Source organism: Polyodon spathula, chromosome 7, assembly GCF_017654505.1.
Source record: "Polyodon spathula isolate WHYD16114869_AA chromosome 7, ASM1765450v1, whole genome shotgun sequence".
Taxonomy (NCBI): Eukaryota; Metazoa; Chordata; class Actinopteri; order Acipenseriformes; family Polyodontidae; genus Polyodon; species Polyodon spathula.
Window position 1 is genome coordinate 51,586,231 of NC_054540.1, and position 20,559 is coordinate 51,606,789.

General features: G+C 37.0%; 1 protein-coding gene across 1 annotated transcript in view; it reads left to right on the top strand.

Annotated features, from left to right (window-relative positions):
• The window catches only part of LOC121318737 (FERM and PDZ domain-containing protein 3-like), a 108,054-nt gene that overhangs the window by 55,119 nt on the left and 32,376 nt on the right, over nt 1-20,559 (top strand). The window lies entirely within an intron of this gene.

The window sequence follows — 20,559 nt, forward strand, 5'->3', positions numbered from 1 at the left end:
ATTAAAAGTACTCCATGTCTTTATCTTGGTTGTAGGTATCCTGTACTCATAAAGTTAGTCCTCTGTATATTGAGGCAACTTATTTTCTTCCCTTGTATTGTTGATACTCTTGTTGCTTGATTTCTCATGCTCCATGTTGAACCCTACTGGTAGAGGTGGGACTAGCACAACTACAAACTTAATATATTTTCTCAAAAATGTGATTTTATTTTGTTTTAGTTTTTGTTTTTTTTCTTGACCATGCGTATCGAGACTTTTTTCTACAGTTGGTCCTTTTAGATCGTCTTTATTTGCAGTCCTTCTAGACAAATGGTTTTCAATAGAGTATTGACTCTGTCTAACACCCCTCCTTCCAGTCTATAGGCTTGATATCAGCCAGGGGAGTTTCAGCCAATTTCCTGGACTTGTTCAAGTAAGAAAAAGCTAATGTCTCACTTTGATCATTTGTTACAAAGCTGAGCTCAATTAATTAGCTAAATACATGTCAACAGAAATTGCAAATATGACAGGGTCAACGGCACGGTGTTAGCTTCAGTGTGGAAGCGGCAGAGTGTGAAATAGGCTTTCTGCAAGCCTGATACACACTGGGGGTGAGGTGAATGGTGAGATCTCACAGACGCCAGTGTCTGAGCTTTAAATACTGTAACTGAATGAGGCTTTCATCTTTGGGCTGTAGTTTTCTGTACTTTTCTAAGGAACTACAGTATATATATATATATATATATATATATATATATATATATATATATATATATATATATATATATATATATATTAGTAAATGAAGATATATGAGCTAGATTCAGGGGTTATGGAAGGCAAAAGCAATTCATTCAAGAGAGGCATCACACAGGGCAATGTAGGGAGAGAGATGCATTTGGTGTTTGAAAGACTGAGAAAAAGAATGCCAAAGGGCTCAACATATTTATGTTCCTGCTGAGTATGTACAGCTCAGGCAGGCGCCATGATTGATATCAGTTTTTGTGAATGCCGAGGTGTTGACAACCATTAGGTCTTGATGCACAAGACAGATATAGCACATGTGAACGCAAAACAGATTTATAACACCAGTTTATTACTCTGAAGATACCCTAGCAGAACCATTCTGGGCACACAGAAAGCTCTGAAAGACTGTAGTAAACAGTCTTAAAAATAATCTGATCTGTCATAATTACAAGCTGACATGAATTGCAGTCAATTTCTTACTGCTGAGGCCTGTACAAGCAACTTGTAATTGAGGCCTTTATTTGAACATACACAGTCCTATTACAACAAATCAATAATTAGATGAGTTAAGTGGGGCCTGTCTGTATGTTTGTGAGATGAGAGAATTGGAACTGTTAGAAAATACGTCCCCACTTCACTTGTCTCTGCAGCCTTGTACATGATCTTGAGAGTGACTGTGTTCTCAGTTCTCAAGCCTCCACTCCAGTGAGTGTTAAACCTTGGCTTCAACAGAAAGGAGGGAATATGCTTCAAAGTTGGTGCACCACTAATCCTTTTTTATTGTCAGCTTTGGCTTCCCTTTCCTCGAGAGATGAATAAATCTGTAAATCCACACTGGCATCTACATACTGCTCCTAAATCACTCTGGTGCAGAGATACCGCAATGGCTCTTTGTAGCAATGGCTGTAGAGTTTCATTTCAGAGAGAGAGAGAGAGAGAGAGAGAGAGAGAGAGAGAGAGAGAGAGAATCCCACAATACCTTGTTGATAAGAAGTGTTTCCCTCGGCTGTGGCTGGCAAGAATAATCACCAGGGAGTCTTTGTGAAGGTACAGACGCTTGCAATGAAAACTGAGATTCGTCAATACAAGTGAGTATTAAAATTGCTGTGGGATTGATGTTTCTTGAAAATGACTGGACCAGTTGTATTTTTTGATATATACTGTATATCAAACAAGCAAACACTGTGATGAAATGAACTGACTTTTTTTTTTTTTTGGGGGGGGGGCATTTTATACAGTGTTCACGATAAATAATTACACACAAAGTTATCATAATTTTATGTTTGTTTTACATTTAATAGCCACTGTAAGGATGGTAGTGTAATTTTCAATTCTAGGGTTAGTTTTGTTTTGGACATTGTATTTGTTAAATGAATACTTTACCCTTTGTAACAGGGGCAGTGTATCGTCACTGGTTTCTCAGGCACATGCAGTTGTCTGCAGGAAAGAGGCAGCTGTGTTTTGTTTACAAGGAATGGCAGCTGGGGATTGGCTGCCTGCGGAGCCATGACTGGCAGGTGGGCGTGTCCTGGTGGAGTTCTTGCTATAAAAGGGAACCCGGGCTGATGAGTTAGTGTTTGACAAACAACAGTCCCAGAGACAGCGAGGTCACTTTGCTACAAGTATAGAAATGAGTTTACAGAGGACTATTGGTAACATTTATTGTGTAGCAGTGTTTTTCCTTCTGTTTTATTTTGCATTTCTGTATTTACTTTGTTTACACTTTGTTTGTGTAGACATGCCTGTGGGCTGTACCATCGCTGGTAAAGTCACATGGTTTTCCCTGCTCAACCACAGGAGTTACCATTTCCAATACCCTAGCAGCAGCTAGCTATAACTGCAACTAAAACTGGTAAATATTTCAAATAGATCAGGAGTATCTCTGTGGTTTTGCAACATCAGTTTTCCCGTGTCTCTCCATCTGTCAGTGGTTACCCACAAACGCCTTTCACACTCTGATTTTGCTTTTTTTTTTAATTTTGCATTTGTTTATTATCCCATAATATGTTATTTGTCATCATTTAATACCATTTTAGCACTGTACGTCATAAAGTCTGCAGCATATTTTGATAGGTGGAATTTATGACCAGTAAGACCAGTATAAAAATCACTAGTGAAGTGCACCTGTAAATTCTTCCCTGAAACTGAGTTAAACATTTCTATACTGGCCTCAATAGAGAAATCCACCTTTGACTTGATCAGAGACAGTACCAAGGGTAAAATATGCTGGTGAGTGCAGAAACAGTTATAATGAATGATTAAGAACATGTATCATAGAACAATAAACTGATACAAAAAGACTATAAAGGAATTGCACTCTGACCTATTTGTCTTTGAATACAATTGAAAAGCACAAACATGAATGTGTTAATATGATTTGGCTTTGAAAACACACAATTATGAAATAGGATTTTATCACGATTCAAACTGTCCTGAGTAATCAGTCGAAGATTTTCATAACTTTGATATGGCATTAATATCTTTCTTCCTAAAGTAAATTCATTAGAAGACTGGGTGGAAATGTTTTGCCAGCACTGTATTTCCTGTTTATGAGCTGTGCTGCTGAGGATACAGCAGAGTTGCATTGCAGTAATGTACTTACTCATTTAATTCCCACTTCCAGTAATATTATTTAGTTCAACACTAACAGACGTTGGTCTCTTAGGATCTCTAAAGATGGTACAGCACTGCATATTCCCCTTCCAAATTCCTCACGGCAAGGAGTAATTCAGTCTGTTAGTCTCCTTTTAAGTTAGTCATGTAAGGTTTCAAAATTAAATGATATATTACCCAATATGTCAACTAGTATTATTTCATCAAGGTTATAAAGCATTTCTATGAACTTTCATTGATTAATTATAGTGGAATTGAATTAATTGAAAAACTTCATTTGTCATAAAAACTGCACTAATCCGTTGATTTATAATAGAAACCACGTTGATGAAACCACAACAGCTGAGTCACCAGTGTAATTGATTTACAGACGACAATGGTTTTATTTCCATTTTGAATGAGCAGCAAAATCGGAAATTATTTAAGAAGCATAAACAACTTGGAAATGCAAAGTGTTGTTTAAATTACCTTATAGCAGGTGTGTTTCTTTGAAGTCCATTTAGATGGATTAAATACAATGTTATATGCATGCCACACAAAGAACCCAGCCTAGAACAGTTTCATACATATCAAACCAAATGTAGTCCTTCAAAACAGGTTTTAAGGCTAGTTTTTAATGACTTGTGAGTTGAAGCAAAAATAATGAATGTTTTAGAAAACAGAAGTCAGTGCAGGATACTGTACCCTGCTCCTCTGTAGGTCCTTCCTTGGTTCAGGTCCTTTGCTGTGCTTGTCCAATATATTCAAGCACATCAATGAATTATACATCCAGTACAAATATACCCCCCACCCCCACCCCAGGCTCTGCTATTCTTCATCTCAGCAGGTATCTTTACCTTTCAGTTGCTGACTGGTAAAATGGTGAATGAGATCTTTAAATGTCACATTTAAATAATGAGGCTGGTCTATGGAAGATAGGTGATGGTAGACTGAAAAAACAGCTCAGTCTCTTTTGAAGTTGGGGCCCTGCAGCATGTGCTGTGAATAGTATACTCCTGAACTGGTCTAAGACTACAGTGACAGGAGTGTAGAATATGCAGTAGCCCTTAGCAAACAAACTATACCCTACGGTGTTGTTTAGTTTTGTACTATCACCATGAAATGTTGACTTCTATCAATGTAGGGTCAAAGTCCCACTAATTTCGGGGACAAGGGTCATTTGTGGAAACTGACAGGGTGACTGGTGGTCAGGAAGGTCAAGACAGGTAGTGACACACAGGGAACTCTAGGTCAATTCTGGGTAGAACACTTAATGTTTTTAACATGTAAAATGCAAATAATAAAATAAAAACAAAGGCAATGAAAAAACATTGCCTTTAGGAAGGCAAACTAACCCTTGTTCTGACACATGGAACAGAACAAGTCGCTGCCAATGCTCTCTCTACTCTGGCTTTCTGCAGCATATCTTATAACCACCTAGTGAATTAATAAAACCACAATTGATCAACTGGTTTGCCAACTGGCTAAGGTGTTTGTCTATACGCTATGCTCTAGCAATTCCAAATGTCATAACTGTGTGGGTCCTATACACCCAAGTTTGTACCCACACTATTAATCTTGCATGCTTCTGCTCTGTCTGTGCTTTGACAGGTTACACCACAGTCACTATGATTATGAAAAATGCCTTTTTTTTTTGTAAGTCTTTGCCTAGAAATGCATTAACTTGATTAAAATAGTGGATGCAGCCTGCCATCAATCCATTCTCTTCTCTAAGACATCAAACGCATTATGAAGTGATGAAAGGTCCTGGACCATCTTGAAATAATAATTACAGTATCTCTGTAAAATTTCAGAGGGATTTAACCCTTCCTCAGCTAGAAGTGAATCTGTTCTGCCTCCTTTTTAGTTATATATACAGTACAAAGATTCCTAGAGTTGGTACGACCCCTGCCATGTAAAAGAGGTAGTGCATGTAAAGGCAAGAGTCCGGTTCTGTAACTGCACATCTGAATTAGCCTGGCTGTTATGTTCTGTAAAGGGGTTAAGAGTGTTTATACAATTCATTTTCAGTTATGCATCTTTGCATTGAGAACTGTTCATCTATTTTGACGATCAAGGAATACAATAGCCAAGAAAACCCTATTGAGTAACTGGACAGTGTAATACTGAAGTCACATTTGGGGTGTAGAGTTAGTTACCTGTTCAGGTCATTTGGATACTGGCACCATTTATGGACAGAAATGCAAGAGTTAATACATGTTGTGTGCTTGATTAGGTTAAGTACTGCAACTTCTTCAAATCCTATTTTAAACACTGTCTAAAAAACTATAAAAAGGAAATACTGTATATTAGCTTATTGGCTCTTGGTCTAATGGTTTGTGAGCATTGGAGGTTGATTCTAATTTATTGTCCAAGCCCTTTATGGCTGAGTATTGTAGAAACATGCACAGGGACATAGAAATAGTAGGTATGAATAAACATTAGGATGAACGCAAGTTTACAAAAAAAACACTAATAATGTACATATATTGTACTCTAAAGGTTTATTCAAACATTAACATTCTTCTCATAGTTCCAAACCCTGTGTTACACTGAAGCATTTTCTGCCGAAACGGTTCTAAGTCAGTTGTATCCGCATTGAGTTTTTCCCCTGCTAAGCAAAGCTGCCCGATGTCACATCTAAATCTGTACAGCCATCCATCACTAGCTTTAAAACGTGTCCTCTGAATGTAGTTGACTATGGAAGAACAATGCTTTGTGGTCCTGAAATCGGATGCCAGTTCCCCTGCCTTGCATGAACCCCATATACAAGCTTTTTCTCTTCACATATTGCCTTGGCAACGACTCGTATACTTCTTCACAGTGCTGTGGCGGATCTTGATTCCATGCTGTTCAAGAGTTTTTGTTTTGCAATTTTTGTGTCAGTAATTGCTGACTTTAGCAGGTTGAACAGTGCGTTCAACCTTTTCCAACCTTTCAGTATTTTTCCAGCTCTGCTGTTTTTTTTTTTGTTTTTTTTCAGCCATTTTGAATTTGTTGTGGACACGCTTGCAGTGCAGTTAATAAGGTGATTTGGGTCAAATGGGTTCAAAGTAACAGGCTTCTACTGTGTTTGGTTTAAAATACTCAGTGACAGATTATTTAACTGCTGTGTAACTGTCTAACTAAAATCTTACAGGGACAACCAATTTCAAATCTCGACTTTAGACATATTTGCAAATGCTTTTTTATATTGTGAAGTGGTTTGGGATAATTCTCACGAGAAGCACTATATTGGTTAATATTGTATTGAATTGAAATACACCTTTTTATGATGTTTGGAATCATTCAGAGTGATTCTAAGTTCTGAGGCTTCAATACTGAGTTCATTTTTCTCTCTATCTTTCTTTACCTGAGCTTGTCTGGAGAATTCTAACTGCCTAAGACTGAAAAGACTTCCTCATTCTTCTCAGACCATGTGACAGCGTTACAACCTTTCAACTTGTAATACGTTAATAATGGCGCATCTCAGCATAATTGCAAGTATAACAATTGTCTTCTCAGACCAGAAATTCAGCTCTTTGAAAATATGTCAATAATATTAAGGAATTTAAGCTTTAATAGATTTCACACACACACCTAAAAAAATCCCCCAAAACTCAAGCTATGCTGATATTTTCAGTGGGCTGCAGTTAATTACATGGTTATGGTTTTTATAATAAATGGATTACACAACTTTGTATACAGTATATAAAGTTGGCCAAGTGAACATCAAGCTTCCTAATCCTAGTTTCATACAAGTCTCTAGTCTCTCCCACCTGTTGTAGGCATGTTTTCACAAGGTTTATATCAAAGGCAGTTTTCTTTATTGTGTTTTTGTTTTCCTGCTCTCCATGATAAATTATTCTTCATCTTCTAGCATGTGAAGAACCTGACTTTTTATGTAACATTACCTAATAATTTTTTTCATATAGATTGAGATATAATTATAGTAATATAATATAGTAATATAATATCCATGTATTACTAAAACTATCATCTTCAAACTGTCATATGTAAATACCAATTATTACGAGGAATTATATGCAATGCCTCAAGCAGATGCCATTTTACTGCAGAAGATCCCCAATTGATATGAATTGCTATAATCTGGAAAACTGTTGGTTAAATCCTTCAATTTATCAACATGCTACATTCTTATGATCCCTATCATCATTATTATATATGATATTTTCCTGTTACTTAATGTAATTATTTATTACAGTATATATTATGTTTCTTCTGATGTTTATATGTTCTAATGTATTAATTGGTCTGTATGCGCCTGTTTTTAATTGAACACCTGACTCTTTAAATACCCAGGTGTTTCTAACCTGAAGATTGTCAAACGTTGCACTTGCACTGAGCACTTTGCTTGTTCTTTGATCAATAAAAGAATGTTTTTTCGCCCATTTTGATTGTGTCGTGGTTTCCTTGTCACCACTTTCCTGATCACAGTGTGCGGATCCTTTTCGACTTCGATTTGGGGATCTACGCAACTAGTTTTGTTTGTTTGGATTTGGTTTTTAAGGCGTAGTAAGAACTTTACTCAAGACTACAGCAGAAGAGCAATGAGCTGATATAAAACAGCTTATCAGATTACAGTTTATCAATTAAAACAACTAAATAACTGCAATTTAAGATCTCTTTTTTAAAAAGTTTAACAGCCCTGAGTTTGTTTTTAGCTGATAATCTCTCCAAAGGTATCTGTCAGAGTCTGTGGTTACCAGGTAACAAATCCTGTCGAGTTACATAACAATTATACATCTTGCCTACTTTTAAACAGATTGTATACAGACTGCAATCAAACAAACAATGTAGAATCTAAATATTTGATAACATCAACAAAGCAAGCTTCTAAACCTACATGAGAAGGGTTAGTTATTAATATAACTTACTTCTCAATAAAACACAATAAAATTCAATATTGCTTTTGGTTTGAAATTTGTTTTCATGTTTTTGGATGTACTTCATAATTATCTGCTGATTTGTTTCACTTTGGGTCTGGCTAGTGTATCCATCATTGTATTACCTAAACAGGAAGCAGTCTTGTTTCTGGATTATAATAAAGAAAACTATACAAGAATTGAGAGAAATAACATTGAATAACTTTTTCATATTTGATGCTGTGAATCTAATAACAGAACAGCTTGTTTTATGACTATCCTTGTTCATGGAATAACAACAGTATTCCATGATCAATGCACAAGGTTTCCTGCAAGTTATAGTTCAGAGTTGCCAAAAGAAACAACAGGAATGCCTGTTGTGGTGTCTAGTAACAGAAATGTGTTGTTATGTATTGCAGTATATAAAATCCATTGTGCATGTACAAATCTGTGTCTTTCTTATCCTCGTTCTAGACAAAATCCATAAATCTTTATATTCTAGCAAATGCATAGTCCTCCAGTGCCCTTCACAGTATGCTATTGTTGGATTTATTTGTCCCCTTTCATCTATATTCAGAGAGTATGAGAAAGTTATTCTTGGTCCACTCGGCTCAAATGACCGCTCAGGAGAAGCGAGCGACGCCCGGCTCAGGGACACAGTGACAGCACAGGGAGAATGCTCCGGGCCAAGATGACGCTCTTTGTCAGGCCCTGCTCCCCTGTATGATTGTATTAACTTAGACTTAAGCCTCTGCCTGTATCTGACCTTCGCTGTCAGCTTGCACTGCTCTCCGTGTTAAATAGGGAACATTAGCACAGAGACTTACAGCAGCAGAATTAGATTAGGCCCCATTGACTGGCTGACATCTCGCAGAGTCTCGGGTTTACAAACATTTCAATTAGAGATCAAGACCCAGTTAGATACAGTATTTTGAAATATCCATATACTGAGTGACAGTAGGTGGGGCCAGCAGAGTTAAAATGTCCCATTGTCACATGACTTGAATGGAATGAGGAAGTTTGTTAAGTGCCACCAGTTAGGATCTCCAGATAAGCTCTAAGCTGAGAGTCAGGTAAACACAGTGTAAACACAAAAAAAGATGATAGCTCAATATTGCAGCCATTGAACACAGCTAGAATGACTGCATGCAAAAGAGGGTAGAAATGTAAAGAATTGCAGGTCTTATTAAAATGGGTCGGGTCAGAAGCGAGTCATAAAAAATTTGGACCCGCTCAGGACTCCAACAGGAAGTAGATAGGAATTGTACTTCCACCATACTTAATAAATGGGCTTCATCAGAGTGAAAAAAAAGTCAATAAAACAAACAGTTCTTGTAAGAATGCGCTTCTTAAGATCTTTACAGAGCTTGTTCAAGATTTACTATACTAGTAAACACCGGTAACTGTGACAAGCACACATTTATCAAAGGCAGCCTTTTGAACTGGAATGCTGATTCTTTCAAAGGAAAGCAATGCACATGCTGGGTTAGTGAAGCTCCACTCATTGTAATTCTTTTTTTTTCTATCAATTTCATGAGACACTTTATAAATACCGCTATCTCCACTGTTTGTGGCAGTCTCTATCTCAGCAGAGATTGATGAGCTTTTCATCAAGGAGCTTTACTCAAAGGGCAGTAATTACATTCACACCCTTGTTGATGGTTTGAAGTTGTGATAAACAGAATCAGTATTAAAGACTTTATACTTAAAGGTAAAAACTACCAAAGTATGCCCACTTAATTATATCATTAAATGATAGGGAGGGATTTTGAGACTCTGTAGACACAGTGTGATACCATGCTATCTCAGATCAAAAATAATAATTTGAATTTAAAGAGGCCACACAAAGCTATTCATAGTATATATGCAGTTAAACATAAACTACCTCACTTTATTAGGACCTGTCTACCTGATTGGATTTCGTATCCTCCTGAATTAGAGATGCAAATTAGAATGCTTATGTGACGTGATATCTAATCCTTGCAGCACTATAACATTGCCATACTGCAGTTTACTTAAGCATTGTTAAGGCACATCCAACAGTGCAGATGGAGACGGCTACTCTCAATACGATAATGCATCCATCCACCTAATCAGAATTTTGCGCAAATGGTTTGAGGAGCTTGGCAAAGACAATCACCACAATCCCTGGATCACAATCCTATTGAGCCAAACGAATTTGAACAACACATTCATATCAAAGTAATATCTTCCTTTTTTTCCCATTATCTTGTGGTTTAAAGTCAATTTGGAGTGAGGTGTTGTTAGTGCAGACCAGAGATGTATTTGGAGAATAAATGATCTTGAAGTAAGGCAAGAGAGTACTTGATCCGAATGGCGAACACTCCGAGAGCAGTTCTCTGCCTGCTCTGTATTGCTGGGCTGTGGGCGCCTGGTAACTGAGAAGCGACAGGTGCAGCCTGCTGATGTCAGAACCATTTTTGCCTGCTTGTGCAAGCTTGTATTTTGGGAAAATTAAACCCTTTCCTGATATCAATCAGCTATCTGTTTCAGCAGTGAAGTGGGACTCTCCTTGAACCTTGCCATTAAACACAATAATACAAGGATATCTATTTCTCTTTCTCTAGCTCCGTGACCGGCTTTCCTTATCTCGTTTCTCACATCCTTACCAAATGTAAGTGTTAGAGTTTCATCAGCACAATGCACTGGCTTTATGATGGTATCCCGAAATTGGACTTTTCAGATTATGATGACAAATTAATGAGCAATCTATGCACAAGTTCATGTGGAAATAACTGGCCTATGAGTGTTTGAATTGTATTACATCTTTCAACACTGCAGACCTGTTTATGGTCTAGAAAATTCAACTCCACTCAAAACTGCAGACCAGTCAAAACTGAATCTTGTTTATGTGAACATACACTGCCTGTCCACTTTATTAGGATCTAGGTGACCATTTGTTTACCTCAGTAGATGGATTGATAGATAGATAGATAGATAGATAGATAGATAGATAGATAGATAGATAGATAGATAGATAGATAGATAGATAGATAGATATTATTGTTTTCTGGCAAAGTCACATTTTACAAATAGTTTTAAGGAGAATTAATAAAAAACAACAGCAAGTCATTTAAAATATTCCACGGTAAGCGTCTTCTTTATCTGTATGACAGTAAAATAGTTACATCAACATGGTTGTATCTGCCTCCTTGAAATTAATTGGTGTGGGGTGTTTATTGGACTTTGCAATGAATCCCCACCTAGCGGCTGACGAGTTAACAATAGTGACATCAGCATAAGACCCATACTTAGCTCTTGACCACAATCATGGTCAAGGAGTTCGTCTTTGAACAGTGTGTTTGAGGTTCGTGTCCAACCCTTGCCTTTCTATTCAATTCACTGGCAAGAATCCAGACCCTGTGGTTGAAACAAATCATTAAATATCAGTTTTCTTTACATTGAAGCTATAGCATGTAAGCTGGCTTGTGAGACACGTGATTCTGTAAAGTTGCTCAGAATCCTGTGGGACATCGAGTGGTCATGGTTACGAGCCTGACATTGAAACTCCTCGAGCCAAGGTGGACGCACACTTGAGTTTATGCTCGAGGAAGAGCTTGATTAAGCGGGGAGAGAATCTAATGAATCTCTTCCTAGTGGCTGATGAGTTAATAATACTGAAATCACCATAAGACCTGCACGTACCTCTCGACTATAGAGCTTGCTCCTTAGTTGAATGGTAAGCTGTTCATCTTTGAACCGTGTGCTTTGCTGTTGGTGTCCACCCCTTCCCTTTCTATTAAATTTAATGGGTTGAGATGTCAAATCATTACAACTTGACCAGTCACCCCTAAAATGAGTCTTGTAGTTCTGAAAGGGTCACACCACCTTTACCGCTACTGTATGTAAACAAAAAATTGCAATACTGCTCTGAGTAAGATGCAGCTTTACAGCCTTGTACTGAAAGAGCATCCCTGAGTGAGTGTCTGCGTGGGCGCACGAGTGTGTGTGTGTGTGTATGTGTGTGTGTGTGTGTGTGTGTGTGTGGCTGTGTGTATGCAGGTGGTAGCCACTGGTCTGGAGCCAGACCTAGCAGGGCCCACAGCTGCAAGCTGCCTCCTGGAATGGGTATGCCTGCAGGTGTCTGACTGAAAGGCAAGTGTTGAGCACAGAGCATTAAAAACAGACCTCAACAAGCAGCCTATAAACAGACACTGGTAAAGATACAGTAATACTAAGGAGTATATCACGTATTTAGTTGTACTGTACATGGCACAAAAAATATAATTTCTCCAAATATTTTAATTGACTGTTGGAGTAGTGCCAGTCCCATTTGCACTTAGGTAAAGATGTTTTTAAACTCTTTAAGTTTTTTTCAGTAATTGTGCAGTCTGTATGGGTTTCCATGCAAGGAATTTAGTATTTTGCCATTTCTCAACCATGTTTTGTTCATGTTCATATATATATATATATGGACTGGAGAGGAGGGCTATAGTGGAAAATTATTGATCCAAGGGAAGACGATTGTTATTGACAGGCACCCTGGAAGTAACAATAGTCTTCCCGAGGGGCATTTAATTGTCAACTATGAGCTGATTCTTTAATATATGAATCAGAAAGAAAATAAGTGAAGCAAGGTTTGATAGTAAATATTTGTTGTTTAAATATAGCTGATACAGCATAAGTAAATGAATAACAGAACACATTTTTGAAGTTCATACCACATACAGTAGTTAGTAAAGATTGTTTTGGTGTTGAGCACTCCGTCTGATTAAAAAATAAAGCCATCCTAAATATTATATATTAGTATCTCCATTGCTGATGTTTTATTATATGTAGTATAGTGAGGATCAAAAATAGCAGGGAAAAAAAAGAAAAGCATTCTTTGTATGAATTAATATAATAATAATAATAATAATAATAATAATAATAATAATAATAATAATAATAATAATAATAATAATAATAATAATAATAATAATAAATCCATTATCATTAACTGCTTAATCATTTACAGTCGTGGTGAGCCTGAGCCTAACCTGGCAGACACGGGGCAAGGCAGGACTACACCCTGGATGGGACGCCAGTCTATCTCAGGGCACCACACACACACTCACACCAAGGGCAATTTAGAGTGACCAATCAACCTGAACAGCTTGTCTTTGGACCGTGGGAGGAAACCGGAGTACCTGGAGAAAACCCACGCGAACACAGGGAGAACATGCAAACTCCACACAGACCCCCCTAGGCCAGATTTGATCCCAGGACCTGGTAGCGCTAGCGCTAACCACTATACGTCCTATAATAATAATAAAAGAGAATTCAAGCAATATTAAGGCACTGGTGGTGGTATAAAGGTGATGAAAAAATAGAAAGAACAAGCTATCTGATTTGAGAACAAACATGAGCTTTCATCCTACACTTAATAAAGTTGTTCAAAGCTGGTGCATTTAAAGTAGCAAGTGGCATATTGAAAAAGTGCCATGAGAGTTATCTTCTGTAGAGAAAATGTGCTGTAAATCTGCACAGCTCAAAGCACTCTGAACATTTCCACACCCCCCTTTTAAAGTTAAAAATAAAATGGGCATTGTATTTGAGCTAGTAAGAAATGTACTGTGGTAATACAGTTAATAAGCCTTTGAAGAAAAGTCTTCAGGGGCAAAGCTGTTTATTCAATGTGTAAAATGCCCTTTTGAGTTGCAAAGGACTTACATTAATAAATACCTGATTTTCAGTTGTAGTTTTGTAACTAGTTTTTTAAACGCTTTTTAAAATAATTGAGTCATTAACAGTTTGCAAATAAACCCACTTTATATGTTACTAATAAAATAAAGCCCACTAAAAGATAATATCTACTAAAGGTAAGCACCATGCAATTTGAAAAATGGTATACCATTTTAGAATAGTTACTCAGTCCGTAACCCACCGAAGCACAAGTGCCAACCCTTTTAAGAGTTACGATAGTAAAAGTACAGCAAAGTGTAATAAAGCATTGTGCAAGCATGGTAATGCATAGGCAAGCATTGTGAAGCCTGGAGAAGTATGATAAAGCAAATTTAAAGACATGGCAAACCATGGTAAACTATGGTAAATGTGTAGCATAACAATGGTAAAAGCATGAAAAATGACACAATATTAGAATGACTAGAGTACAAGTAGAGCCAATTATTTTAAACCTTACCTAATTTAACCTGCTTTCTATGGGAGGTGAAAGTAACAAAAATTAAATAATCAATGACAATTCATGAAATGTTAAATTTAAGCAAGTATCGAATATTGAATTAAACACTGAATATTAAATACAAGTGTTGAATGTTAAATACTACCACTGAATGTTAAATGCAACCGTCGAATGTTAAAAATTAGCATCAGGCCTAGCAGCTTCAGTCATGTGAACCTAATAAATTAAAATAAAAACCGTTGTAAAAAAAACCAGCAAGGCTTAATAACGTTATATAATATGCAACTTTTTACACACAATACAGGTAAAACAACAAGAGCCTTTTTAATCTCTACAGACAGCACAGACAGCTACAGTATTTCGAAGCCTCTCATTGGCTGAACAAGTAACCAGGTAACAAGGACGAACACCGATCTCCCCGATGTGCAAGGGGTGTGAATGGGCAAGGCGGATGGGATTGATTGACAGTTTGCAAGTGCATGCATCAAATGGATAAAAAGCACATTGAATGGATAAAGTTCATATTTGATGCTAGTTTTTAACATTCGATGGTAGTATTTAACATTCAATACTTGCATTTAATATTCAATGTTGAATTTATTATCTGATGTTAAAATTTTACATTTGATACATGATTTTAATATTTAATGCTAGTGTTTATTATTTGATGTTAAAATTCAATATTCGATACTTGCTTAAATTTAACATTTATTGAATTGTCATTCATGATTTAATTTTAGTTACTTTCACCTCCCATATCTTTCTATGCGCAAAATTAATCAAACCAATTATATCTGAAAACGCTCTGAAATATGTAATTGACCTGGCAAGTTATGGACCTAATATCTCCCTCCAGTAATACATAATGCGCATTATAAACCAAGGGTGTTTTTTTTTTTTTTTTTTTTTTTTTTTATGAACCAATCAGTGCTAGAAACCCAGTCACACCAAGCCTTTTACATTAACCAAATCTCTCATCAAGAACCTAGAGCCAGCATCAAACATTTTTTGTTAGCATAATGGTCAGGAGCTTCCCATTACCTTAGAATAAAAGGCAGTCATGTGCTGAACAGTAGCCATACTGCTTAGTGCTTAATGCTTCCATTTAGGTTAGAATAGCATTAAGGGTATGACTTCACTGTATCCATAGTCTATTATAAAAAGTCTATTTTAGAAAAACTAAAACTGTACACTGCTAATTTTTAAGCGTTCATTTTCCTATTCAAGTTTAACAACAACGTTGAGCCCCCCCAAAAAAGTTGAATAGAAAAGATGGTATTAATAAAGAATGTTTACCCTTTCACGTGTATTTCGTTAAGTTTCTGGCACGGTTTGCTTTGAATCCAGTAATACCTGCTCCCAATGTGTCTGTGTTGATATACAGTCTATACAGTTGCTTGGGCTAACCCCCAGTCTGTTAGAAAACCATACAATTAGAGATGGGAATTTGTGCTCTGCAGTCAATCAGTGGCCTTTGGGTCTTTCATTAGCCGGGTTTATGCTGCCAGTTCATTTGGAGTCCAGGTCACTGATATCTTGGGGCCTCCTGCACTACAGTCCTAATATTAGTCCATATAATGATTATAATGAGTAATTAGCTTCAGTGCCTAATTGAATGTTACAGCAAGCACAGTGTGAAATAAAGGGAGCGCATTAAGAGAGAAGGGCGATTTACTGAAGGCGCTTTTAATTTTATGCTCTGTGTTCCTTCAAAAATGATCCTTGAGCTGAAGCAGTTACCAAACAAAGCTTAGCTTAACTGCTTCAAATATCTGTGGCACAGCACTGGGACCTTTTGATATGCATGTATGTGTGCTGTAAAGGTCAAACAAGAATATCATGTTATTAATACAAATAAATTAATAAATTAGTCAGCACTGATCAAAAGCTTCATCTCTGGGGTATCAGACTCTGGTGCTATTGAAATAAGACACTGCCATAGTTCCTTCTCACTTCCTGCTTGAAGAGAAGTGTGATGTCAGGCTTCATTAACTTGGGGCTGCGAAAGTAAAAAAAAAAAAAGACAAAAGCAATCTTTAACCTTTAAAAACATGGGTTGAGCTCTTCCCAGGTTCTGCTCTTATTAGCATGGTTGCTGGTTATCTTCAATCTGAACTATTTATATTGGGATACCATTATAAAGCCAGCAGAACCTGTTAACATACCACAGCAATACCAGAAATGAGAATCAAAATGCATTATGAACAGACATAGCAGTGTCCCTATTCAGCAGCACACTGACTCCTTGTGTATTAAAATACAACTTCTGTAGTGACTTTTCCAGTTTCACTTATTACCCACTTCACTTCAGTGCAGACACACTGCAAGCAATTCACTGTTCTTTGGTGTTTCAGTATAATGCATTTTATATTAGATGAGGCTGAATGTGTTTTTTGACTGCTGGGAGCGAAAGGATTGTTAATTCAGCAGGCCACTCTCTCTGTTTCTCCCTCTCTCTCCCACATTCTTCCACTCTTAATTAAATGCATTGTGGAGGGTCTATTTGTCTTTATCGGCTGGGTTTCCCAGATGGTCCCAAGGCTGCCAGGGAGCTTGTTTCTGTTGTGTAAATTATGAAGTATGATCAATTTGAGCTTCTATGAAATCTTCAGTAAAATGCTAATCAGTACTTGGAATGTTAATCTAAGGTAGGCTATTCTCCTGTACCTGTAAGTTTGGTTGACAACACAATGGACAATCCCTTACAGAAACATTTAAAATATACAACCAATATTGGGATAGTATTACAATAATAGTGTATCTTCTGGGCAAAGCATTGTTATACCACAACATTACCAACAATTGCATTACAATGGAAAATATATTGCCCAGTTGCCCTGACAATGTAGCACATTGCCTGTTACTGCAAACAATTAACAGTGTGGATGAAAATGACTAATCATTCCAACCATTGTTGACCTTGTTCTACCATTTGTAGTCCATATACAGAGCAATTTGCATATAACGTGCCTCTGCATTTCATTGCTGTATCTAGACTCAGACAATGTAGTCCTCCAAGGACACATAGTAACTATAAAGGAGATAGATGATTGAACACAAATTCTGATCTGTGTGCTGCAGGCGCAACAAAGCACACAAGAAAAGACAAAAGCTAATATTTAGCTTTAAATTCCTTGTCAAATGTTATGGATGTTGGCTACCAGTAATGAAGAAGTTTTACCTCGGGGTCGAAACTCCTGAGATTACGGTAAGTGCAGCAGGACAGAGCAGCTGGCCGGGTTAATGAAGAGCTTTTCCTTCTCTGTCTACCGTCTCTCTCTCTCTCCAGCACCAGCTTTTCTGCAGACTGTCTGCAATCCAGTTCTGGATAGCCCTCTGCTCAGTCCATAGGAAAGAAGAAAAAAATCATTCTTGAGGGCTCAGTAATAAAATGTGATCAATTGCTTTACTTAGCTTCTTAAATAGCTGACATCTGGTGCAAGCAGAGAAGTGATCTGTGGCACTTGTGAGCTGACTAGCAGAATGCAGATGGTGTCCCAGATGAAGGCGGGGTTGCCAGATACAGTACCACATACCTGGCAAGGTGTGGCTCCCCACCTGGACACCTACTTTTTATATACTTAAAACCCAACAGATGTTGAATTTTGAGTTCTATAACATCCTCACCATTTCAGCTTATTGTTGCTGCCTCTATAAACATGATTGTTTTGCAAATTTCTAATCACAATTGGAAGTGTTTTCAATCACTGGTGGCACTATGTCCTCTTTTTTTTAAAAATATAATATTTTATATCCTTGAGTTAACAATGTTCTAGGAATATGCAGCTAATCCTGATCTGAGTTCCTGTGATTGCTATATATCTGCAAACATCTGACATGACATCAGGAGTTTAAAGCCTACTCCACTAGTGAAATAAATGAGAGGTTCTCAAAACAGCCCTTAGTGGACAGCTTACATCACAAAACCACCACACAATTCAGAACAGTTTGTCAATCTGCTTGAGCCAGGCCTAGGCTTGAATAGTAAAGGTTGTTGAAGGTCTGGATTGTTATGTGCTCACAGGGCTTGCCGACAGCATACCAGCCTGTAGTCACTGATATTGTCCTTAACCTTTCATAAGCAATAAATGCACAAGCATCAATATTTAAAATCAAAACCCACACAGCACAAAGCCAGGCAGCTGCCAGGTGAACCCCTGAGGTTTCTATTCAGAGTTTCTATTAGCCCCTGACAAACACTGTGGCCCCTTAAAAGAGAGTTACACAGACATCCTGAGAAATGCAAAAGGACAGGAGAAAACAAACAATGTAGGTGTTTGCCACCAAACACATTAAAAATGGAAGCGAGCCAACAGCTTGAGAAGATTGAAAGAGGATGAGATAAGGAAGAATCAATTATTTTCGGGGTGGGGGACGATGAATCAAAGATCTCTTTGAAGTGCTTTCCTTGTTGTTAATAGGATCATGCCTGGTATGTTCGTTTTTATTATTCTACAAGGTATAAGAATCTTTGTTCACAATTCTGTTTTACCTCTTTGAGCTACCACAGCAGAGCTTGCAGATTACATTTATATCCCCCTACTGATGCTGGTAGTCACAGAAGCATGTCTATTTAATAGAAAGAGCAAAAAGAAGGAGGCAGTTATGTGCCTGCATCAGGAAATACATGCAGGCTTGAGTCAATGGATTCTAGGTTTTAATCCCAGCTCAATATACTGAAATATATTGGAGATGCAACAATTTATCAATTAATTGGTTAGATTCCATTAATAGTACAGGCGTGTTATCTTCTGTATTTCTTGAAGAGTCTACGTTGTTTTGCATCCTGCTTTTTAACAATAAAATTTAATTGAAATATTGAAATATTAATGAAAGTTGAGATTCTTGGCTGTTCAAGCGTTTGACTTTTATGTGCTTCAGTCCAATCTTCTTTGTATGTATGTATTGTAAATAAAATATAAATTAGCTATGTACTGAGTGAACAGCATTTATCTTGGAAACTCTATCTACTTTAAGCATTGTTATCCTATGTCTTTTCTGAACTAGTACATCAGTAACCATGGGAACCATGATGCTAGCCTGATGCCCTTGAGGAATATTTAAAGCAGAATGCCTGTGTATTGACAATAAAAGTCATTCCGTCAGCTCTTTCCTCTTTATCAACTTAACCCAATGATGCCTCACCGCCTCTCTCTTTCTGTCCATCAACCCACTTCATGACATTTCCCTTTCCGTTATTTCAAGTTGTATCTTCTTTGTTTTGCCTTTCTCTTCTTCCTGTCTTCATGTTTCTGTGATTTGGTTCTGTTGGTTTTCTTTTAGCTTACTGCTGTGAATTGCTTTATTTTTGGGTAGGTGTATATCTATATTACTCTGTATTCTCAGTAATCAAATTGAGAGCATTGCCACAGCCATTCCAACAGAAGTTGAAAATTTATAAAATAAAAGTGGATGTTTGATAAGATTGATGTAAAATGTAGGATAAAGGCATCTGCCAACTAAATAAATAAATAAATAAATAAATAGTCTGAACAGCAAAGACTACTATTTGTGGCATTGTACTGTGGATTGTAGCATTCTTGGGCTACCAATGCTGCTTATTAAAGAATGTGTTTATTACCAGAATTTTAGGTAAGGCAGCAGACACAGATACTTAAATCCATACTGATTAAAACTAAGGAAATGTTGTAAGTTTAGCTTATAGGGCATATACATGCAATTGCACTGTAATAACTGAGTAATTAACTATGGTTCCTGCTTTGCACTGTAACTGTTGTGTAATTGCATTGTAATAGGCTTGTGAACAACTGTTTATAACTTGATATAATTAAATGGTAAAAACATGGTGCCGTCCACACCTCCAGCAGTTACTGTGTAAGAGTAGTACCCAGGTATTACCTCAATTATATAACTTCTATATTTATATATATATTATATATATATAGGTATATATATATAATATATATTTTTATATATATATTATTGTATAATATATCGTGGATATATATAGCATATTCGGAATATATATCCCTAGCTCCTGTAATATAAAGTGTACCCAAAACTATTATTCAGTTTTAGAACCAATTAATTCACTGATGTGTCTATTGCTTGTAATGACCAGTGAGATGTGGTTCAGATGTCTTTTCGTTACAGGTTTTGACCAACACTCGACATGTTACTGTCCTTGCGCTTGTCTACTTGTCTTGTAATGACAGTGGGAATGGTTAGATCTGCACAGCCAGGGTGACAAAATGTAAGAGCTTTACGAGTCAC